Here is a 25,996-nt window from a genome sequence, read left to right on the forward strand (position 1 = left end):
CTAAAAACCTGGCGACATTACCTTCTGGGTAATTGTTGCGAAATATTCACTGATCACCAAAGTCTGAAATATATTTTCACCCAGCCGGATTTGAATCTCAGGCAAAGACGGTGGGTTGAGTTGATCTCGGATTACGACTTAGGGATAACTTACACCCCGGGGAAGGCCAATGTTATGGCCGATGCACTAAGTCGTAAATCTTATTGTAACAATTTGATGTTACAACAAGGTCAACCACATCTCTATGAGGAATTTTGGAAGTTGAATCTTCATATTGTTCCTCAAGGATTCCTTTCTACCCTGGTGGCGAAGCCTACTCTTAGGGATCAAATCATAGCCGTGCAGGCTTATGATAAGGGTATATTCCGGATCAAGGAGAATATTGCTAGCGGTAATGCTAGAGATTTCTCCATCAATGAGAAAGGTGTTGTGTTCTTTCAGAACCGTCTAGTGGTTCCTAAGAGCAAACGTCTGCGGCAATTGATCCTTAAGGAGGCTCATGATTCTCCTCTCACCATTCATCCCGGTAGTACTAAGATGTATCAGGACCTACGCCAGAGGTTCTGGTGGACTAGGATGAAGAGAGATATTACTCAGTTCGTTGCTAGCTGCGACATTTGTCGTCGAGTTAAGGCAGAACATCAAAGGCCTGCTGGCACCCTTCAACCTCTAGCTATTCCTGAATGGAAATGGGATAAATTTAGCATGGATTTCATTACTGGATTTCCCAAGACCAAGAAAGGAAATAATGCTATCTTTGTGGTCATTGACCGTCTTTCCAAAGTGGCTCATTTTCTTCCCATTCGTCAGAGTATAACAGCTAGCCAGCTAGCAGAGTTATATATCTCTCGGATAGTGTCTCTTCATGGTGTTCCTCTGGAGATTAACTCGGACCGTGGGAGTATCTTTACTTCTCGCTTCTGGGAAAGTTTTAAGAATGCCATGGGGACTCACTTATCTTTTAGCACTGCTTTCCATCCCCAATCAAGTGGTCAAGTAGAAAGAGTGAATCAAATCCTAGAAGATATGCTCCGAGCTTGTGTTATATCGTTCGATATGAATTGGGAGAAGTGCCTTCCATTCGCCGAATTCGCTTATAACAATAGTTATCAATCAAGCTTGGGCAAGGCCCCTTTTGAAGTTCTCTATTGACGAAGATGTCGAACACCTCTTAATTGGTCAGAAACCGGAGAGAGGCAACTCTTTGGCCCGGATATGATCCAGGATGCAGAAGAGCAGGTTCGCATTATTCGTGAAAAGTTGAAAACAGCCCAGTCTCGTCAAAAGAGCCAATATGATCGTCATCATAAGGCTGTGACCTTTGAAGTTGACGAGAAGGCTTACCTTCGGGTTACACCTTTGAAGGGTACCCATCGATTCGGTATCAAGGGCAAGTTGGCTCCTCGTTACATTGGTCCTTTTCGCATTCTTGCCAAACGAGGAGAAGTTGCCTACCAGTTGGAACTTCCTCCGCATCTTTCCAAGGTTTGCGATGTCTTCCACGTCTCGCAACTCAGGCGTTGCTTTTCGGATCCTATCCGTGAAGTGGACCACGAAACGCTTGATCTCCAAGATAACCTTTCATACCGAGAATACCCCGTGCGTATTCTTGATCAAGCTGAGCGTACCACTCGACGTCGAAACCTCAAGTTTCTTAAAGTTCAATGGTCAAATCATTCTGAAAAGGAGACAACTTGGGAAAGAGAGGATCGTCTCCGACTTGAGTATCCTGCGTTATTCCCAACAACTTCTAAATCTCGGGACGAGATTCTTTTGAGTGGGGGTGAGTTGTCACATCCCTGACCCCTTAAGCAAGTTAGCTTTGTGCTCATGTTTTCTTTGCATTGCATCTAGGAAATTCTCAACAAGAACAAAGCAAGTGGTGAAGGAAAATCCTAAAACCCTAGCCACTTCTTAAAATGAGGGAAAATTCAAACTAGTTAAAATCAATGAACCCAAAATGGCCTCAAGAAAAGTTCAATCTCTTTGATAAATCATGAAAGTATATAAGCAATGAAGAAAACCTTTTCTTGACACTTTCAGCATTTTAAATAAATGCACAAAGCTACTGGTTTCAAGTTTTAAATTTGAAATCAGAAACTTTAAACTTTCAAAAATGTTGAAAACTTTAGGAATAGTTGGAAATATTCCAAATATATTCTAGGGTGTTCAACATAGTTTCTACAAACTATTTGGGAGCTGAAATAATTAGTAAATCAATTTCAGTATTCAAAACAGAAACAAAACAGAAAGAAAATGAGAAAACCTTACCTGACGCTCACCTGGCCCGGCCCATCTTCTTCTGTCGTCTTCCTCCCCCGCCAGTGGGCAGCAGGAGGTGGCCGCCGCGTACTCCGGCGCGGCCACGCACCTGTGCGCCTGCCTAGCCGCCGCCTCGCACTCGCAAGCACGGGGATAACCTCCCCGAGGCCGACTCTATCCATTCCCCAGAGCCAGTTCCCCCCCTCCTCTCAGATCTCTCCTCCCTCCTTCTGCCGCCATTGCCACGAGCTCGAGCTCGAGCCGCCGCGCCTCTAGCCACAGGAACCTCCCTCCGAGTAGTCCAGCAGCTTCACCTCGTCGAGCTGGTTCTCTCTGCAACGGCCGAAGTCTCCCCGAGCTCTGCAACGCCCCCAACGCCATCGTCTTCAACCTTCGGTCGCCAGCAAATCGACGGTGGAACCGCGGCAACAGCCCTTCCCCGAGCCGTCTAAGCCCTGCTTTGCACTCCCCGTGAGCATGCGGTCATTTCCCCTCTCTTTCCCCTCGGATCCGAGCCCCCTAGCCACTGGACCATCGAACCCGTACTCCGGCCGCCGCCCCGGCTCGTCGCCGGCTTACTCCGGCCACCTATAGCTCTCCCTGAGGCCAACAATGGATGTGGTCGAGCCTGGAGATCACTCCAGTGCTCTCAGGATCTTGTTCCGAGCACCACATCACGTTCTAGCATGTCTCCGACGAGGTTCTGCCGCGGATTTGGTCGCCGCCGGCCAGGCTCCGGCGAGGGCCGACGTGGCCAAGCTAATCCAGCAGTTTAAATGCTTAATCTCTCGCAGATAGTGGGCCCAAGGCCAAGTCAAACTCAGTTAGGGGCTGGTCAGCGCGGGATTAACCCCTGAGAGGCTGACCACTGGGCCCCCCCTGTCAGGTTTGACCTGAACAGGTCGGCTGACCTGGTGATGTGAGGCTCACGCAATAAAGAGATTTTCCAGTATAGAAATAATTCCAGAAATGTTTAAAACTTCAAAAATTCATAGAAATTAATCTGTAACTCCAATGAAAATAATTTATATATGAAAAAGTATCAGAAAAATTCAAGGAATCTGAATATGCTATTTTAAATCATGTTTGAAAAAGTTACAGAACCCAAACATGAAGATTAATGAATAAGTCAATTCTTATAAATATTTTATAAATGGAATATGGAAAATATTTAAATTTCTTTATGAATGACATGATCACACACTATTCTAATTACAAACCAGCAACTTAACATGTCAACCCATGCATGTTAACATCAAGTTGATCTGAGCATCAGGTCGAATCAATTAAAATGGTATCCGAGAATACCTCGTTTGAAGTGATATTTGAATTTGATTCAAATCAACTTCAAACCTAATATATGCTATCTATATTAGTTTATCACCTTGCATTCTCATGCCATGCTCATGCATCATCTTGATTGCATATGCTTGATATTGATTGTTGTCATTCCTTCCGGTAGGCTCCGCTCCCCCGGATTCCACCGAATATCCGTCTGACGGATATTGTCACTCCTCTGAGCAACAAGGCAAGCAACCATTTTGATCATTCCGATAAATCCCATGTTCTTGCTCCTCCACTTACTTATTGCATTAGGATCAAATGCTTCAACTGCTTTTGCCACGTTAGTTGAACCCTCTTCCTTTGCATGACCTATCCTTGTCACAGTAAATAGCCGAACCTTGCAACCTAGCATACCTGGTAGTTGCTTGAGCCATGATGTGCCTTATCCTGCTATGCATGCTATGCTTAGAGTTGTGTATGGTCTGTCATCTGGGAGATGAACAGAATTGTGAGAATGTGTTCGGTAGGCAAAGGTTGTGTGTTGAACCTGATTTGGTAAAGGTACCGGTGAAAGGCTGTGTAGGAGTACATGGCGGGTTGTTTCATTGGAACCGACCTTAGGAGCTGAGTTCCGTGTATGTAATCCAAGACTAGATACTACCACATGTTGGGATACATAATTGACCCTCTCGACTTATTAATCGCTTGGTACTCGGTCCAGGAGTTGCAAGTAGTTTCTGGTGTTTATAGTCTGCTGGAGGCCGTGCATGGTGCTGACCTGAGAGGTGGGCTGTGATGCGGTAGGCAGTGGCACGGTGTACCAAGTGGCACCCGGATGGTGGGCTTGGGAACTCTGCGCACATCGTTTGAGGCTGTGGCGGAAACCCCGGCCGGACTTCCGTACAGGTTACTCTCAGATAGGCGATAAACCTGGACTAGGTACTAGTGTGGTTAACGGTCGTGGCCGACTCCCTCGCTAGGCTTCCGCTTGAAGGTTGCCGAGGTGCATGACGTGCACATGGCGATAAGTGGCGAGAGCGTGTGTGACGAAGTACACCCCTGCAGGGTTATGATCTATTCGAATAGCCGCGTCCGCGGATATGGACTACTTGAAGACATATGTTGTTCATAGATAACTTCAATGGCTACTCATAAAATTGTCAAGATAAGCGTGAGTGTCGTGGACGGCATTTCCGTATGGAGACGGAATGATTCCACGATGGTGTATTGTTGTGGTGTTAGTGGACTCGTGTGCGAGAAATCAAGTTGTCAAAATTATTTTAAAAATGCAAGTTGTCTAGCCACGAGTCAAATGCTGGCTTTCCGCATGAAACCCCACAATGCCTTATTGATACTTTGCATGAGTAGATAGTTATCCTAAAGTCTTGCTGAGTACCTTCGTACTCATGTTTGCTTAATAAATGTTGCAGAGGTTGCTAATGACCCTAACGAAGGGTTCTTCGTAGACATCGACGACGACGAGTAGCTGGTGTCCCAGCTACGATCTGGCCCTACGTTGGGTCTGTAGTATAGTCAGGCCATGTGTCTTCTAGTTGCCCTGTCTGTACTCAGACAGTTTTAAATTCTTCCGCTGGCTTGTAACTGAATGACTGCTATTATGGGTCGTGAGACCCTTAATGTGTAATATTATGTGTGTGGCTCTTCCGAGCCTCTTAAATAAAGTTTGTATGTTTATCGTGATGTTGTGATGCCATCGATGTATTTATACATATCGGTATGCCATGCGTACGTGTGTCGTACTTGATATGTATGGGGTTCGATTACCTAGTCGTGAACTTTAGTAGCACTCCTTACAAGGAAATGCCCCTTTGTGATCCAACGAGCCTTGGTAGTTCGCTACTGCTCCGGACACATTGGTTGACCGGCATGTGTCCTTCTTAGCTGTTGTGTCTGTCCCCTTTGGGGAAATGTCACGCGATGTAATGGAGTCCTTGTAGCTTGCTACGACTCGTCTACACCCGCTGGTGACCGACACCTGCTTTGTTGGGTCATGTATGCCTGTCCTTGTGCAGTACTGCCACTTTGGTTTGTGACTAGACTTGTCGATCCGGGTTCTTTGACATTGGAATGCTAGCGACACTATTGCATACGTGAGTCAAAAGACGCAAACAGTCCCGGCTAAGGTAAGGCTGCAGCCGTGGAGTTAACCGTGCGTGAGACCGCAAAGAGACGCGATGTGTTACAAGCTGGATTCCTATGACTTAGGATCAAGGTCCCGACACATATTTTACTAATTTTTCAGAATTTTGGAGTTAAATAAGTATTCGAAGTAAACAAAGCAGGTGTGTTTTCTTTGTATTGTTTGCTTATTTTGATGAATCTATGGGTTGTATCGGGGTGTATGAACCATGGATAAGTTGGAATACATTAAATATTACACCAATATAAATAAAAAATGAGTTCACAACAGTACCTAAAGTGGAGATTTATTTTTCTTATACTAACGAATCTCGTGAGTTTTCTGTTGACTTTTGTGTTGTGAAATTTTCATGTTTTGGGTAAAGATTTGATGGACTATGGAATTGGAGTGGAAAGAGCCTAAGCTTGGGTATGCCCAAGGCACCCCAATACATATTCAAGGATACCAAAGAGCCTCATCTTGGGGATGCCCCAGAAGGCGTCCCCTCTTTAGTCTTCAATCCATCGGTAAATTTACCTGAGGCTATATTTTTATTCACCACATGATATGTGTTTTGCTTGGAACGTCCTGTATGATATGAGTTTTTACTTTTCAGTTTGCCACAATCATCCTTTCTGCACACATCTTTTGAGAGACACACGCTGAATCATGAATTTATTAGAATGCTCTATATGCTTCACCTATATATTTTGAGCTAGGCAATGTTGCTATAGTGCTTCACTTATATCTTTTAGAGCACGGTGGTGTTTTATTTTATAGAAATTATTAAACTCTCTTACCTCACTTATATTATTTTGAGAGTTCTTTAAACAACATGGTAAATGGTTTAGGTTATGAATTTAGTCCTAATATAATGGGCATCCAAGAGGGATATAATAAAAACTTTCATTTTAAGTGCATTGAATACGATGAGAAGTTTGATTCCTTGCATATAGTTTTGAGATATGAAGATGGTAATATGATAGTAATGCTAGTAAGTAATTGTGAATTGTAAGAAATACTTGTGTTAAACCTTGCGATTCCCATAGCATGCACGTTTTGTGAACCATTATGTGATGAAGTCGGAGCATGATTTGTTTAATGATTGTCAACCTTTGTGTGGAGGTCGGGATCGCGTGATGGTTAACTTCTACCAACCCTTCCCCTAGGAGGATGCGTCTAATACTTTTCTTCAATAACTAATAGGCTTCTCCAATAAGTCTATGATTTTTTATGACTAATGTTGAGTCCATGGATTATAAGAACTCTCACCCTTCCACCTTTGCTAACCTCTCTAGTATCGCACAACTTTCGCTGATACATTAAACCCACGTTCCTCAAAACAGCCACCATATACTTTCCTCAAAACAGCCACCATATCTACCTATTATGGCATTTTCATAGCCATTCCGTGATATATTTACATACAACACCACGGTCCCATTTTTTTATGACACACACCATCACTTGCATATTGCTTATAGAGTCATATTTGGTTGTAGATATCGAGTTGTAATCTTTGAGTTGTAAGTAAATAAAAGTGTGATGATTTTCATTATTAGAGCATTGTCCCGTGTGAGAAAAGGATGATGGAAGATACAATTCCCTCACAAGTTGGGATGAGTCTCCGGACTTTACAAAAAATAAAATAGGCCAGCGAAGCCCATAAAAACAAGGGGCCAAAGATTCCCACCAAAAAAATGATAGAAAGAGAGAAGGGACAATGCTACTATCTTTTTTCCACACTTGTGCTTCATAATAGCACCTTGTTCTTCAAAGAGAGTCTCCTATTTTTTCACTTTCATATAACTAGTAGAATTACATCTTTTGTACAACCACTTAGTTTTCCTTTTTGAGCTTTCATACACTTATAGCTCTAGTGCATTTGTTGCATGGCAATCCCTACTCACTCACATTGATATCTATTGATGGGCATATCCATAGCCCGTTGATACGCCTAGTTGATGTGAGACTATCTTCTCCTTTTTTTGCAACCTCCACCATATTCTATTCCACCTATAGTGCTATATCCATGGCTCACGCTCATGTATTACGTGAGAGTTGAAAAAGTTTGAGAACATAAAAAGTGTGAAACAATTGCTTGATCTTCATTGGGCTTGTGCATGATTTAGATACTTTGTGTGGTGAAGATGGAGCATAGCCACACCAACCAATTTTGTAGGGATAACTTTCTAAGACCATGTTATTTCGAATGGAAGCAATTGCCTTGTTAGTATGCTTGAAGTATTATTGTTTTTATGTCAACATTAGACTTTTGTTTTGAGTCTTATGGATCTGAATATTCATGCCACAATAGAGAATACTACATGGATAAATATGTTAGGTAGCATTCCACATCAAAAATTCTGTTTTTATCATTTACCTACTCGAGGACGAGCAAGAATTAAGCTTCGGGATGCTTGATACGTCTCCAACGTATCTATAATTTTTGATTATTCCATGCTATTATATTATCTGTATTGGATGTTTTATACGTAATAATATGTTGTTTTATATTATTTCGGGACTAACCTATTAATCTAGAGCCTAGTGCCAGATATATTTTTCCATGTTTTTGAGTATTGCACATAAGGAATATTAAACAGAGTCCAAACGGAATAAAATCTCCGGAATGTTTTTTCTTGGACCAGAAGAAACCCAGAAGACTTGGAGTAGGGAGCAAGGCATTTGCCGGGAGTCCACAAGCTTGTAGGGCATGCCCAAGGAGGGGCGTCCCCTGGCTTGTGGGTCCCCTGCAGGTCTCCTAACCCTATTCTTCGGCCCATAAATTTCCAAATATTCCCCCCATTGCAACAAAGAGCCGCGAAATACTTTTCCACCGCCGAGAGCCTCTGTTCCCATGAGATCCAATCTAGGAGCCTTTTCTGGTAATCTGCCGGAGAGGGAATTGATCACGGAGGGCATCTACATCAACTCCATCGCCCCTCCGATGATGCGTGAGTAGTTCACCACACACCTACCGGTACATAGCTAGTACCTAGATGGCTTCTTCTCTCTCTTTGATCTTCAATACCATGTTCTACATGATATTCATGGAGATCTATCCGATGTAATACTCTTTTGCGGTGTGTTTGTTGATATCCTATGAATTGTGAGTTTATGTTCAGATTATCCATCAATGTTATTTGAGTCTCTTCTGAATTCTTATATGCATTATTTCATATCTTAGCAAGTCTCTTCGAGTTATTGGTTTGGTTTGGCCAACTAAATTGGTAATTCTTGCAATGGGAGAAGTGCTTAGTTTTGGGTTCAATCTTGCGGTGTCCTCACCTAGTGACAAAGTAGGGGTAGCGAGGCACACATTGTATTGTTGCCATTGAGGATAAAAAGATGGGGTTTTCACCATATTATTTGAGTTTATCCCTCTACATCATGTCATCTTACTTAATGCATTACTCTGTTCCTCATGAACTTAATACTCTAGATGGAGGCAGGCGTCGGTCGATGTGTGGAGTAACAGTAGTAGATGCAGAATCATTTCAGTTTACTTGACACAGAGATGATGCCTATATGCATAATCATTGCCTTGGATATCTTCATAATTATTCGCTTTTCTATCAATTGCTCGACAATAATTTGTTCACCCACCGTATTATTTTCCTACATGAGAGAAGCCTCTTGTGAAATCTATGGCCCCCGAGTCTATTTTCCATATTATACTTTCAGATCTATAAACCACAAATACCAAAAATATCTTGCTGCAATTTATTTACTTTTGTTTCCGCAATCTTTTATATCTACCTCTATCAGATCTCATCCTTGCAAATAATTCTCAAGGGATTGACAACCCCTTTTTAGCGTTGGGTGCAAGTGTTTGATTGTTTGTGTAGGTACTACGATTTGGGCCTTACTTGTTCCTCCTACTGGATTGATACCGTGGTTCTCAACAAACTGAGGGAAATAGTTATCTACTTTGTTGCATCACCCTTTCCTTTTCAAGGGAAAACCAACGCAAGATCAAGAAGTAGCAAGAAGGATTTCTAGCGCTATTGTCGGGGAGGATACATAGCAAGATCAAGCCTACCAAGTACCCATCACAAACTCATCTCTTGCATTTACATTATTTGCCTCTCGTTTTTCTATGCCTCACTTCACCAATTTGCAGTTTTATTCGCCTTTCTCTCGTCGGATCTCTTTTTGTCTACTTGTGTTACCATTTCACATCTATTTGCTTGCATCTTTGCTTGCTAAAAATCTATTGATATGGATCCCCATCCACTTTATAATCTATTCAAGAGATCCAATTATGATGAACCAATTGCTAGTGAGTTGTGTGTACTTGATTATCTCCATGAAATTTTGCTTGAGATTCGTGAATCTGAAAATTGTGATAAAGTGATTCACGATGTTTCCTTGAATGAAAAGCATGATTGCAATGGTATTGTTAAAAAATCTATTAATATCAATTGTGCTAATGATATGCAAACCCACAAGCTTGGGGATGCTATATTTGATGAGTTTGCCATGACCACTACTTATTGCAATGACCATGCTTGGGGTGATAATGCTTCTTTTGATCTTGATAATTTATTTAATACTATTAATGAATATGATATCGAAAGTGGGTTTGGAAGAGTGTAAACTTTAGGTCAAAATAATCCCACATATTTGGAGAGTGTTCAATCTTATGATTTGTTTTGATAAAAGTGGGTTTGGAGAGGTTGTGACTTTAGCTAATGTTAATCCCACTACCTTGGAAGATTGTAAGAATTTTATGCATGTGGGTCAAGAAAATAATGCTTTATGTGATATCTATATTGTTTAATTTATTCATTATGCTACTGAAAATTACTATGAGAGAGGAACATATGCTTTTACATATTGCAATAATATCAAGTTTCTTCTCTATGTGTTGGAAAATTTGAAGTTATACTTGCTTTCCCTTCCTATGCTAATTGATTCTTGTTCCCATAATTTGTTTGCTCACAAAACGACTATGCATAGTAAGTGGGTTAGACTTAAATATGCTTTCCATGTGATTCATGATGCTCTGTTTATGTTTCAGTTCTTTACCTTTGTGCGAGCATCATTGAAATCGTTATGCCTAGCTAGGGGTGTTAAACACTAGCGCTTGTTGGGAGGCAACCCAATTTTATTTTTATGCTTTTGTTTTTGCTTATATTTTTGAGTGATGCACACATTATTACATCTTTAATAATTTTGTTTTGTTATTTTAATTAGTGTTTGAGCGTAGTAAGACCTTTGGGATGGTCTACGGTGTTTGCAAGTTGATTTTGCTAAAAAACAGAAACCTCCGCTCTCATTCTAGGAACTTTGTAAATTCACTAGAACGTACTTTTGATCTTATTTTTTTACAGAAGATTTATTTACAAATTTCACAGATTTTCCAATTTGTTTTAGAATTTTGGACTTACAGAATTATTTGAAGTAAACAGATTACTACAGATTGTTCTGTTTTTGACATATTCTGTTTTCTTTGTATTGTTTGCTTATTTTGGTGAATCTATGGGTTGTATCGTGGGGTATCAAACATGGAGAAGTTGTAATAAAGTAAATATTAGACTAATATAAATAAATAATGAGTTCACAACAGTACCTAAAGTGATGATTTATTTTTCTTATAGAAACGGATCTCATGAGTTTTCTGTTGAGTTTTGTGTTGTGAAATTTTCAAGTTTTGGGTAAAGATTTGATGGACTATGGAATAAGGAGTGGCAAGAGTCTAAGCTTGGGTATGCCAAAGGAACCCCAAGCCGTATTCAAGGATACAAAAGAGCCTAAGCTTGGGGATGCACCGGAAAGCATCCCCTCTTTCTTCTTCAATCCATCGGTAAATTTACTTGAGGCTATATTTTTATTCACCACATGATATGTGTTTTGCTTGGAGCGTCTTGTATGATATGAGTCTTTAATTTTTAGTTTGCCACAATCATCCTTGCTGCACACATCTTTTGAGAGAGACACTCTGAATCATGAATTTATTAGAAAACTCTATATGCTTCACCTATATCTTTTGAGCTAGGCAATGTTGCTCTAGTGCTTCACCTGTATCTTTTAGAGCATGGCGGTGTTTTATTTTATATAAATGACTAAACTCTCATACATCACTTGTATTATTTTGAGAGTTCTTTAAACTGCATGGGAATTGGTTTAGGTGATGAATTTAGTCCTAATATAATGGGCATCCAATAGGGATATAATAAAAACTTTCATATTAAGTACATTGAATATGATGAGAAGTTTGATTCCTTGTATATAATTTTGAGATATGAAGATGGTAATATGAGAGTCATGCTAGTAAGTAATTGTGAATTGTAAGAAATATTTTTGTTAAAGCTTGTGATTCCCATAGCATGCACGTATGGTGAACCGTTATATGATGAAGTCGTAGCATGATTTGTTTAATGATTGTCAAACTTTGTGTGGAGGTCGGGATCGCGCGATGGTTAACTCCTACCAACCCTTCCCCTAGGACCATGCGTCTAATACTTTGCTTTGACAACTAATAGGCTTTTGCAATAAGTATATGAGTTCTTTATGACTAATGCTGTGTCCATGGATTATATGCACTCTCACCCTTCCACCTTTGCTAGCCTCTCTAGTACCGCACAACTTTTGCTGGTACATTAAACCAAACATCCTCAAAACAACCGCCATATACTTTCCTCAAAATATCCACCATATCTACCTATTATGGCATTTTCATAGCCATTCCGAGATATATTTCCATGCAACACCACCGTCCCGTTTTTTTATGACATGCACCATCACTTCCATTTTTCTTATAGAGTCATATTTTGTTGTAGATATCAAGTTGTAATCTTTGAGTTGTTAGTAAATAAAAGTGTGATGATTTGCATTATTAGAGCATTGTCCCGTGTGAGAAAAGGATGATGGAAGCTATGATTATCTCTCAAGTTGGGATGAGTCTCTGGACTTTATAAAAAATAAAAGAGGCCAACGAAACCCATAAAAAGAGGCCAAAGATGCCCACCAAAAAAAATGAGAGTCTCCTATCTTTTTTCCACACTTGTGCTTCATAATAGCATCTTGTAGAGACTCCTATTGTCTTGTTAGTGTGCTTGAAGTATTATTGTTTTTATGTCAACATTGGACTTTTGTTTTGAATCTTATGGATTTGAATATTCAAGCCACAATAAAGAATATTACATGGATAAATATGTTAGGTAGCATTCCACATCAAAAATTCTGTTTTTATCGTTTACCTACTCGAGGACGAGGAGGAAGTAAGCTTCGGGATGCTTGATACGTCTCCAACGTATCTATAATTTTTGATTTTTCCATGCTATTATATTTTATATGCATTAATATGTTGTTTTATATTATTTTTGGGACTAACCTATTAATCTAGAGCCTAGTGGCAGTTTATGTTTTTTCCATGTTTTTGAGTATTGTAGATAAGGAATATTAAACGAAGTCCAAATGGAATAAAATCTTCGGAATGATTTTTCTTGGACCAGAAGAAACCTAGAAGACATGGAGTAGGGGGGAAGGGCACTTATCGGGATGGTCACAAACTTGCAGGGCGCGCCCTAGGGGGTACCCCCTGGCTTGTTGGTCCCCTGCAGGTCTCCTAACCCTGTTCTTCGGCCTATAAATTCCCAAATATTCCCCCATTGCAAAAGAGACCCACGAAATTTTTTTCCGCCGCCGAGAGCCTCTGTTCCCGTAAGATCTAATCTGGGAGCCTTTTCGGATAATCTGTCATGAGGGAATTGATCACGGAGGGCATCTACATCAACTCCATTGCCCCTCCGATGATGCGTGAGTAAATCACCACAAACCTACGGGTCCATAGCTAGTAGCTAGATGGCTTCTTCTCTCTCTTTGATCTTCAATACCATGTTCTTCATGATCTTCATGGAGATCTATCCGATGTAATACTCTTTTGCAGTGAGTTTTTCGAGATACGATGAATTGTGAGTTTATGTTCGATTATCCATGAATATTTTTTGAATCTTTTCTGAATTCTTATGTGCATGATTTCATATCTTAGCAAGTCTCTTCGAGTTATTGGTTTGGTTTGGAGAACTAGATTGGTAATTATTGCAATGGGAGAAGTGCTTAGTTTTGGGTTCAATCTTGCGGTGTCCTCACCCAGTGACAAAGTAGGGGTAGAGAGGCACATAATGTATTGTTGCCATCGAGGATAAAAAATGGAGTTTTCATCATATTATTTGAGTGTATCCCTCTACATCATGTCATCTTACTTAATGTGTTGCTCTGTTCTTCATGAACTTAAGACTATAGATGCAGGCATGAGTCGGTCGATGTGTGGAGTACCTAGATGCAGAATCATTTCAGTCTACTTGACACGGACACGTTGCCTATATGCATAATCATTGCCTTGGATATCTTCATAATTATTCGCTTTTCTATCAATTGCTCGAGAGTAATTTGTTCACCCACCGTATTATTTTCCTACATGAGAGAAGCCTCTAGTGAAACCTATGGCCCCCGGTTCTATTTTCCATATTATACTTTCATATCTATAAACCAAAAATACCAAAAATATCTTGCTGCAATTTATTTACTTTTGTTTCCGCAATCTTTTATATCTACCTCTATTAGATCTCATCCTTGGAAATAACTCTCAAGGGATTGGCAAACCCTTTTTAGCGTTGGGTGCAAGTGTTTGATTGTTTGTGTAGGTAGTACGATTGGGGCCTTGGTTCTCATCAAAATGAGGGAAATACGTATCAACTTTGTTGCATCACCATTTCCTCTTCAAGGGAAAACCAACGCAAGCTCAAGAATAGCAGTGTCCCTCCCTCCGGGGATGGGTTTAGCATCCAATTTCCGTCAGCCTCATCCTTAACAAAAGGCAGGTGGCGGGTAGACGGCTCATCAACATTCTCTAGAAGGAAGTCGCGGATGTGAACGAGCGCCTCTCGTGCTATTGTCTCAACTTCCAATACCAGAGTCTCCATATGTGGCCCTTCAAAGAACCAACTCCATGGAGAGCCGTTTGCCTTCACAATCACGTCCAGGTGATATTCCTTTGTGCTGGCATTGACCCAGTGCTTGTGGTAGAGGTAAACATGCGTTCGGCGTAGTTGACACTTCTCCAAGCTGTCCCCCAGAAGTAGGGGAAAGCCAGTTTCCAGGAGTGTGTCCGGTATGAAGGCCATCTACAAGGTTTTAGGAGAGAGGTCAGAAAATTGTGAATGGTATAAAAGGGTTGTAAGGGTGTATATAACCCCAAGTGTGAGGATTGAGTGTTCTATTCGTCCTGGCAAATGTCCATGCTACCTAAGGCTTCCTACAGTCTGGATGGCTCTGATACCAACTCTGTGGGGACCCCGTCTTATGAGTCAAGATCACCGAATGAACGTGTACAGTGATCTCAGAGATCAACGCTCACTGAACACACATATACTGGATAACAAGAGTCTTACATCCATGATTAATGTCTTATACAAATAAGGACCAGTATGGTCAAGTCTTATATAGATAGGGCAATGAAGGCCAATCACACCAACTCAACTACTAGCGAAATTCTTGGTAGTAAACGTGAACCCGTGCCATCAGCCTTAACCAACACGCATTCTGACTGGGAAGCATCCTAGTTCGTGTGTCCGTCTCCAACAACGAATTCTTCTCCATATTCTAGTTCCTCCATGTCTGGTCAATAAAATAACCAGTGGCAAGCCAATGAGCACTTTGAATGTACTCGCAAAGAGCCCACGATGCGGGTTATGCAATTGAAGGAAATATGAGGTATAATGCAACCTTTGCGGAAAGCAGGTTTTAGAAATGCATAAACATGATCATGCATTTAGATAGTCATGCATCAATAAGTAAAGAGTAACCATAAGAACATGTTACATATACCAAAATAAATATTCCGAGGACTGAACACCTCATGTTCATCCTCCATGTCAAGTTACCAAATTTGACCAAGTAATCACTTTCTCATGTAACTCCTTTATAGACACACACACTTGGTTAATGCGGAAATGACTGGACGTAGTCTAGGCGGGATTACCCAACTGTCCTTGACCGTGGACATGGCTATTCAAATAGTTTTACACTATGTAGAGGTCGTACGCTGTACCCACGAGATCCGGAAAAATTCTGTGTCAACCACGATTCGCGGTATATAACATACCCAAGGTAAGTACCCGATCTTTACCTTTCCCCTCGTGACACTAGACAAAGATCCCACTCGATTGGTACCCAACCCACATGATGTACATCTTACGAGCAACAACTCTAGACTGTATCATCCATGCAGGGACCAACGGTGTGCCCGTAAGACGTAAAAACGACATAGTCATCCTACCTGGCACGACCCCATCACGAGAGTGGCCTTGTCACTCCTGCCACTAGTAATATGGGCTCTTTGCTAGCACAACCAGAGTAATCAACAAAGCCTCGTCCCATGAAAGGGTATCGTGGTCGCACATGTAAGGTTGGGATGGTCAACAATTCTTAAATCTAATCCCATTTCCGAAACCACTCACACAAAACCTTTCTGGTACACCACTTGTTTCTTAATTGGTCATCCAAATCAACATCATCACCCTCGGGCATCCGTGGAACCCGACGGGGTTTTCGAAAAACCTTTGATATCACATTTTGTTCCATTACCATGCATATGCTCATCCTATGCGTAGCACTACTATCTACTTGTCAACTTTTTATCAGCGTGACCCTCATAGATGGTAAGGTCATCTCAATGCAAGTGCTCCAGGGGAGCCATCGGTAACACCATACCGGGGTTTACCGATTAATCATGACTATATGAAGTGGAATCAAGTAATCAACATGTCATGCATAAAACATTTTATCAGACATGGTCAAAGGGCTGCTTGCCTTGATCAGCTAGGTATCAGGGGTCTTCGAGGTCTTCGGGTCCAAGTCCTTCGTCAAACCCGTGATCTATCGTCGTAATAGCAATAATAATAATAAGGACCACAACCCGAAATAGAGTACAAACTCACATAAAAAATGTTACCCTATTCTGCATAATCCTATTATTATTTGTCAAAATATTTGTCTCTCGTTTTGGACTTAAAAAGTATTCTTAAAGTCTTTTTAATAGGAGTTAAAAATACTTAAACAAGGTTTTAAAATAAACCTGTGCATAAAAGTTTTTATAAAAATTCCACAAACAACACTGTTAAATACTACATAATCTTACAAGAATTATGGTGGATATAAGTTTGGATAAGTAATTAATCCTATAGAATTATTTTTGAAAACTAGAATTAAAAATAAAGAAAAAGGTCCAGCTCACTGGCCTAGCTCGGCCAACAGGTGGTTCGGCCCAGCCGGCCAACCAGCTAGCTAGCCAGCCAGCGAGCCCAGGTGTGCACGCGCCATCAGGTTCAAACCTGACACACGGGCCCCTGCGACTAGCGACAGGGAGGAGAGAGAGGGGCGTGAGAGGTCGCCGACAGGTGGGATCCTCCTGTCGGGCTCGTCTTCTACCTCCAGACAGAGGAGAGGGGTGGCTCACCGGCGGAAGCTCCGGGTTCTCAAGGCCAGGTGAGCACGAGAATGGACTCGTGGCATTCCCGCCTACGAGGTGGGTGTCGAGGGGTCGACAGAGGTGCCCTGAGTCGCCGGTGACGATGAAGCCGCGACGGAGTCCTTTCGGGAAGGTGCTGGTGTTGAAATATGCCCGAGAGGCAATAATAAATTGGTTATTATTATATTTCCTTGTTCATAATAATCGTTTATTATCCATGCTAGAATTGTATTGATTGGAAACTCAAATACATGTGTGGATACATAGACAACACACTGTCCCTAGTGAGCGTCTAGTTGAATAGCTCAGTGATCAAAGATGGTCAAGGTTTCCTCGCCATAGACAAGTATTATCACTTCATAACGGGATCACATTATTATGAGAAAGATGTGATGGACAAGGCCCAAACTATGAACGCAACATATGACCGTGTCAGTTTATTACTACTGTTTTCTGCATGTCAATGTATCTGTTCCTATGACCATGAGATCATGCAACTCCCGGACACCGGAGGAATACCTTGTGTGTATCAAACGTCGGAACTTTACTTGGTGACTATAAAGGTGCTCTACAGGTATCTCCGAAGTTGTCTGTTGGGTTGGCATGGATCAAGACTCGGATTTGTCACTCCATGTGACAGAGAGGTATCTTAGGGCCCACTCGGTAATACAACATCACAATAAGCCTTGCAGGTAATGTGAGTAAGTAGTTAGCCACTAGATCTTGTATTACGGAATGAGTAAAGAGACTTGCCGGTAACGAGTTTGAACTAGGTATGGAGATACCGACGATCGAATCTCGGGGAAGTAACATATCGATGGACAAAGGGAACTGCATACGGGATTGATTGAATCCTTGACATCATGGTTCAACCAATAAAGATCTTCATAGGATATGTAGGAACCAATATGGGCATCCAGGTCCCGCTATTGGTTATTGACCGTAGAGGTGTCTCGGTCATGTCTGCATAGTTCTCGAACCCACAGGGTATGCACACTTAACGTTCAGTGACGCTAGAGTAGCATTGGGATATGTATGTTGGTGTCGAATGTTGTTCGGTGTCCCGGATGAGATCTCGGATGTCACGAAGAGCTCTGGAATGTTCCGAAGGTAAAGATTTATATATGGGAAGTCCTATTTTGGCTACCGGAAAAGTTTCGGGTTTTATCGGTATTTTACCGGGAAGCTTCTGGAAGGTTCCAAAAGGTTCCACAGGGTTCCTGAGGAGTCCGGAAGGGTCCCTCCATCCCCTAGGACGTGCATGGGATGTAAGGGGTGTCCAAGCCTTGTGGGGCCATCCCCCAAGGGCCCATGCGGTTGGGAGGGAAGAGTCCCTAAAGGGGAAGGCACCTCCTAGGTGCCTTGGGTAGGGAGGAAACCTCCCTAGGCCCATGCCCCTCCTTGGAGGAGGGGCTAGGGCTGCGACCCAACCCTCCATAGCCTCCTATATATAGTGGGGGAGAGGGAGGGGCTGAACACATCATTTCCCATGCCATGGTGGCAGCCCTACCTCTCCCATAACTCCGATTTCTCCTCAGATCGGTTCCGACAGCGCTTGGCGAAGCCCTGATGGCACTGCTCCACCATCATCTGCACCACGTCATCGTGCTGGTTGAGATCCCATCTACTTATCCTTCCTCTCTTGCTGGATCAAGAAGGAGGAGACGTCATCGAGCCGTACGTGTGCTGAACGTGGAGGTGTCGTCCGTTCGGCGCTAGATCGGGAAGGATCATGATGAGATTGCAGGACGGGTCGTGATGAGATCACGGGACGGGTTGCGATTTGGATCGCGAAGATGTTCCACTACATCAACCGTGTTATATAAGCTTCCACTTGGCAATCTACAAGAGTATGTAGATTCACGCTCCCCTCTCGTAGATGATCCTCACCATGGATAGGTCTTGCGTGTGCGTAGGAATTTTTTTGTTTCCCATGCAACGTTCCCCAACAGTGGCATCATGAGCTAGGTTCATGCGTAGATGATATCTCGAGTAGATCACAAAAGAGTTTGTGGGCGTTGATGTTTAATTTTCTGCCCTCCTTAGCCTTTTCTTGATTCAGCGATATTCTTCGATTGAAGCGGCCCAGACCAATATTACTCGTACGCTTACGAGAGACCGGTTTCATCGACTAACATGCAACTTGTTGCATAACGATGACTGGCGGGTGCCTATTTCTTCAACTTTAGTTGAATCATATTTGACCGAGGCGGTCCTTGGAGAAGGTTAAATAGCAACTTGCATATCACCGTTGTGGTTTTGCGTAAGATGCGATCATACTAGATACCCATAGCAGCCACATAAAACATGCAACAACAAATTAGAGGACATCTAACTTGTTTTTGCAGGGTATGCATGTGATGTGATATGGAAAAAGATGTGATATGATATATTGGATGTATGGGATGATCATGTTGTAATAGTTAAATATCGACTTGCACGTCGATGGTGCGGCAACTGGCAGGAGCCATAGGGTTGTCTTTAATTATTTTGCGCTTGGAGATTCTTTGCTTTATCGCTAGTAGTAGATTTAGTAGTAACAACATAGTTAGCACGACAACCTCGATGGCAGCACGATGACGGAGATCATGATGATGGAGATCATGGTGTGGCACCGGTGATGATGGAGATCATGTCGGTGCTTTGGTAATGGAGATCAAGAAGCAGTAGTTCATGGCCATATCATGTCACTTATGATTTGCATGTGATGTTAATCCTTTTATGCACCTTGTTTTGCTTACACGACGGTAGCATTATAAGGTGATCCCTCACTAAAATTTCAAGATAAAATTGTGTTCTCTCCGACTGTGCACTGTTGCGACAGTTCATCATTTCGAGACACTACGTGATGATCGGGTGTGGTCTACAACGGGTGCAAAACAGTTGCACATGCGGAATACCCAAGTTAGACTTGACGAGCCTAGCATGTACAGACATGGCCTCGAAACACAAGAGACTGAAAGGTCGAGCATGAATCTTATAATTGATATGATCAACATGGAGATGTTCACCATTGAAACTATACTCAACTCACATGATGATCAGACTTGAGTAAGTGAATTTAGATCATGCGACACTCGAATGACTAGAGGGATGTCAATTTGAGTGGGAGTTCATTAGTAATATGATTAGATAAACTCAATTATCATGAACATAGTCAAAAGGTCTTCGGAATTTATGTTATACCTTGTGGTGTAGCTCTACTGTTTTTGATATGTTCCTATAGAAAATTTAGTTGAAAGATGATAGTAGCAATTATGCGGACTGGGTCCGTAAATTAAGGGTTGTGCTCATTGTTGTGCAAAAGGCTTATGTCCTTAATGCACCGCTTGTTGTGCTGAACCCCGAGCGTCATCTGTGGATGTTGCGAACATCTAACATACATGTTTTTGATGACTACATGATAGTTCAATGCATAATGCTTAAATGGCTTAGAATTGAGGCGCTGAAGACATTTCGAACATCGCGGGACATATGAGATGTTCCGAGAGATGAAATTGGGATTTCAGGCTTGTGTCTGTGTTGAGAGGTATGATACCTCCGACAAGATTCTTTGTCTACAAAGTAAGGGAGAAAAGAACAATCGTTGAGCATGTACTCAGATTGTCTGAGTGCTGAAATCGCTTGAATCGAGTGCAAGTTGATCTTCCAGGTAAGATAGTGATTGACATAGTTCTCCAAAGTCACTGCCGGCAAGCTACAGAGCTTCGTCATGAACTATAACATATCAGGGATAGATATGATGATCCTTGAGCTATTCGCGATGTTTAACACCGTGAAGGTAGAAATCAAGTAGAAGCATCAATCGTTGATGGTTACCGAAACCACTAGTTTCAATAATGGCAAGGGAAAGAAGGGATACTTCATGAATGGCAAACCGGTTGCTGGTCTAGTAAAGAAACCCAAGGTTGAACTCGAACCTGAGACTAAGTGCTTCTGTTATGAGGGGAATAGTCACTGAAGCGGAACTACCATAGATACTTGGTAGATGAGAAGGCTGGCAAAGTCAACAAAAGTATATTGGATATACATGATATTGATGTGTACCTTACTAGTACTCCTAGTAGCATTAGGGTATTTGATACCGCTTCAGTTGCTAAGTGTTAGTAACTCGAAATTATAGCTACGTAATAAACGAATACTAGCAAGGGTGAGGTGACGGTTGGAAGTAATTCCAAAGTTGATATGATCAAACATCACACGCTCCCTCTACCGTCAGGATTAGTGTTGAACCTAAATAAATGTTATTTGGTGTTTGCGTTGAGCATGAACATGATAAGATCGTGTTTATTGCAATACGATTATTCATTTAAACAGAATAATGGTTATTATATTTTCTTGAATAAATACCTTCAATGGTTTATTGAATCTCGATCGTAGTGATACAGATGTTCATGACATTGACGCGCAGAGATACAAAGTAGTAATGATAGTACCACTTACTTGTGGCACTGCCGCTTGAGTCATATTGGTGTAAAACGCATGTAGAAGCTTCATACTTATGAATCTTTGGACTCACTCGTTTTTTAAACGTTTGAGATATGCAAACCATGTCTATTGGTATAAGCGCATGAAGAAACTCCATTCAGATGGAACGTTTGCACTCACTTGGTTTGGAATCTCTTGAGACATGCAAATCCTGCCACATCGGCAAGATAACTGAAGGCCTTGTTTTTCCAGTGAGATGGAACATGAAAGTAAATTATTGGAAGTAATACATTATGATGTATGCAGTCCAATGAGTGTTGAGGCACGCAGTGGATATCATTATGTTCTTACTTCACAGATGATTTGAGTGGATACTAGTATATTTACTTGATGAAACACAAGTCTGATTATTGAAAGGTTCAAGTAATTTCACAGTGAAGTTGAAGATCGTCGTGACAAGAGGATAGAATGTCTACGATATGATCATAGAGATGGATATCTGAGTTGTGAGTTTGGTACAGAATTAAGACATTGTGGAAATTGTTTCACAACTAATGCCACCTGGAACACCATAGTGCGATTGTTGGGGATATTACCTGCGGTATGACCCGCCCTATTAGGCTGGGACAGGAAAGCGACGACTCATACATACATGGTCAGTGTAAGCCTTGGACCAGGCCCGAGGCGTGTTGAGAGATCTTCGTCAGACGGGTGCCAGGGCCCATGAGCCAGATGGTAGATTAGGATTGATGAAGAAGATAAGTCGCAAGGATGTTTCTGTTGGGGAACGTCGCATGGGAAACAAAAAATTTCCTATGCGCACGAAGACCTATCATGGTGATGTCCATCTACGAGAGGAGATTTCCGATCTACGTACCCTTGTAGATCGCACAGCAGGAAGCGTTAAGAAATGCGGTTGATGTAGTGGAACGTCCTCACGTCCCTCGATCCGCCCCGCGAACCGTCCCACGAACCGTCCCGCGATCCGTCTCACGATCCGCTCCGATCTAGTGCCGAACGGACGGCACTTCCGTGTTCAGCACACGTACAGCTCGACGATGATCTCGGCCTTCTTGATCCAACAAGAGAGACAGAGAGGTAGATGAGTTCTTCGGCTGGGTGACGGCGCTCCGGAGGTTGGTGGTGATCTATCCCTAGCACGGCTCCGCCCGAGCTCCACAGAAATACGATCTAGAGGAAAAACCGTGGAGGTATGAGGTCGGGCTGCCGTGGCAAAGTTGTCTCAAATCAGCCCTAATACCTTAGTATATATAGGAGGGAGGGGAGGGACCTTCCCTTGAGGCTCAAGGAGCCCCAAGGGAGTCAACCGAAGGGGGGAGGAGGAATCCTCCTCCAATCCTAGTCCAACTAGGATTGGAAGGTGGAGTCCTTCCCTTCCTTCCCACTTCCCTTTTTTTCTTTCTATTTGTTTTTCTTCTTATCCTGCACAGGGGCCTTCTTGGGCTTGCCCACCAGCCCACTAAGGGCTGGTGCAGCACCCCTAAGTCCTATGGGATTCCCCGGGTGGGGTGGCCCCCCTCGGTGAACATCCGGAACCCATTCGTCACTCCCGGTACATTCCCGGTAATGCCGAAAACTTTTTGGTAATCAAATGAGGTCATCCTATATATCAATCTTCGTCTCCGGACCATTCCAAAAACCCTCGTGACATCCATGATCTCATCCGATACTCCGAACAACATTCGGTAACCAACCATATAACTCAAATACACATAAAACAATGCCGAACCTTAAGTGTGCAGACCCTGCGGGTTCGAGAACTATGTAGACATGACCCGAGGGACTCCTCGGTCAATATCTAATAGCGGGACCTGGATGCCCATATTGGGTCCTACATATTCTACGAAGATATTAACGTTTGAACCTCAGTGCCAAGGATTCATGTAATCTTGTATGTCATTCCCTTTGTCCTTCGGTATGTTACTTGCCCGAGATTCGATCGTCAGTATCCGCATACCTATTTCAATCTCGTTTACTGGCAAGTCTCTTTACTTGTTCCAGAATACAAGATCCCGTGACTTAAAATAAGTCACATTGCTTAAAAGGCTTGTGTGTGATGTTGTATTACCGAGTGGGCCCCGAGATACCTCTCCGTCACACGGAGTGACAAATCCCAGTCTTGATCCATACTAACTCAACAGACACCTTCAGAGATACTTGTAGAGTATCTTTATAGTCACCCAGTTAAGTTGTGACGTTTAATACACACAAGGTATTCCTCCGGTGCTAGTGAGTTATATGATCTCATGGTCATAGGAATAAATACTTGACACGCAGAAAAACAGTAGAAACAAAATGACACGATCAACATGCTACATTCATTACTTTGGGTCTAGTCCATCACATGATTCTCCTAATGATGTGATACTGTTATCAAGTGACAACACTTGCCTATGGTCAGGAAACCTTGACCATCTTTGATCAACGAGCTAGTCAACTAGAGGCTTACTAGGGACAGTGTTTTGTCTATGTATCCACACAAGTATTGTGTTTCCAATCAATACAATTATAGCATGGATAATAAACGATTATCAGGAACAAAGAAATATAATAATAACTAATTTATTATTGCCTCTAGGGCATATTTCCAACAGTCTCCCACTTGCACTAGAGTCAATAATCTAGTTCACATCACCATGTGATTCTAACGAATCCAACACCCATATAGTTCTAGGGTCTGATCACGTCTTGCTCCTAAGAGAGGTTTTAGTCGAAGGTTCTGAAACTTTCAGATCCGTGTGTTCTTTACAAATCTCTATGTCATCTTATAGATGCTGCTACTACGTGCTATTCGGAAATACTCCAAATATCTACTCTACTATACGAATCTGTTTCACTACTCATAGTTATTTGGATTAGTGTCAAAGCTTGCATCAACGTAACCCTTTACGACAAACTCTTTAACCACATCCATAATCGAGAAAAATTCCTTAGTGCATTAGTTACTAAGCATAACTTTGACTGCTGATCTGTGATTCAATCCTAGATCACTCTGTGTACCTCTTAACAGACTTGTAGCAAGGCCCACATCAGGTGCGGTACTCAGCATGGCATACTTTAGAGTCTACGGCTAAGGTATAGAAGACGACCTTCGCCTATTCTCTTTATTCTGCCGGGGTCGGGTTTTGAGTCTTACTCAAATTCACACCTTACAACACAACCAAGAACTCCTTCTTTGCTGATCTATTTTGAACTCCTCCAAAAACTTGTCAATGCATGCATCTTGTTGAAACTTCTATTAAGCGTTTTGATGTATCTCCAGAGATCTTGATGCTCAACGTTCAAGTAGCGCAATGCAGGTATTCCTTTGAAAAACTCCTTTCAAACAACCTTTTATGCTTTACAGAAATTCTACATTACTTCTGATCCACAATATGTAAACCACATATAATTATCAGAAATTCCATAGTGCTCCCACTCACTTCTTTGTAAATACAAGTTTCTCACAAACCTTGTATAAACCCAAAAGCTTCGATCAACTCATCAAAGCATATATTCCAACACCGAGATGCTTGCACCAGCCCATAGAAGGATCGCTGGAGCTTGCATTCTTGTTGGTATCCTTATGATCGACAAAACCTTCTGGTTGAATCACATACAACCTGTCCTTAAGGAAACCATCGTGGAAACAATGTTTTGACATCCTATGTGCAATATTTCATAAATAATGCAGCAACTACTAACATAATTCCAACATACTTTTAGCATCGCTATGAGTGAGAAAGTCTCATCATAGTCAACTATTTGATCTTGTCGGAAACATCTTTGCGACAAGTCGAGCTTTTCTCAATAGTTACTTATCACCATCATCGCCTGTCTTCCTTTTAAAGATCCATCTGTACTCAATAGTCCTACGACCATCAACTAGTTCTTCCAAAGTCTACACTTTGTTTTCATACATGGATCCTCTCTCGGATTTCATGGCCTCTATCCATTTGTCGGAATCCGGGCCCACCATTGCTTCTCCATAACTCATAGGTTCATTGTTGTTCAACAACATGACCTCCAAGACAGGGTTACCGTACCACTCTGCAGTACTACGCGACCTTTGTCGACCTACGAGGTTTGTAGTAACTTGATCCGAAGCTCTAATGATCACTATCGTCAGCTTCCACTTCAATTGGTGTAGGTGCCGCATGAACAACTTCCTGCGCCCTGCTACACTGGTTGAAGTGATGGTTCACTAACCTCATCAAGTTCCACCACCCTCCCACTCAATTCTTTCGAGAGAAAACTTTCCTCGAGAAAGGACCCGTTTCTAGAAACAAACACTTTGCTTCCGGATTTGAGATAGGAGATATATCCAACTGTTTTGGATATCCTATGAAGATGCATTTATCCGCTTTGGGTTCGAGCATATCAGACTGAAACCTTTTCACATA

The sequence above is a fragment of the Hordeum vulgare genome, chromosome 2H, assembly GCF_904849725.1.
Source record: "Hordeum vulgare subsp. vulgare chromosome 2H, MorexV3_pseudomolecules_assembly, whole genome shotgun sequence".
NCBI classification, from domain to species: Eukaryota; Viridiplantae; Streptophyta; class Magnoliopsida; order Poales; family Poaceae; genus Hordeum; species Hordeum vulgare.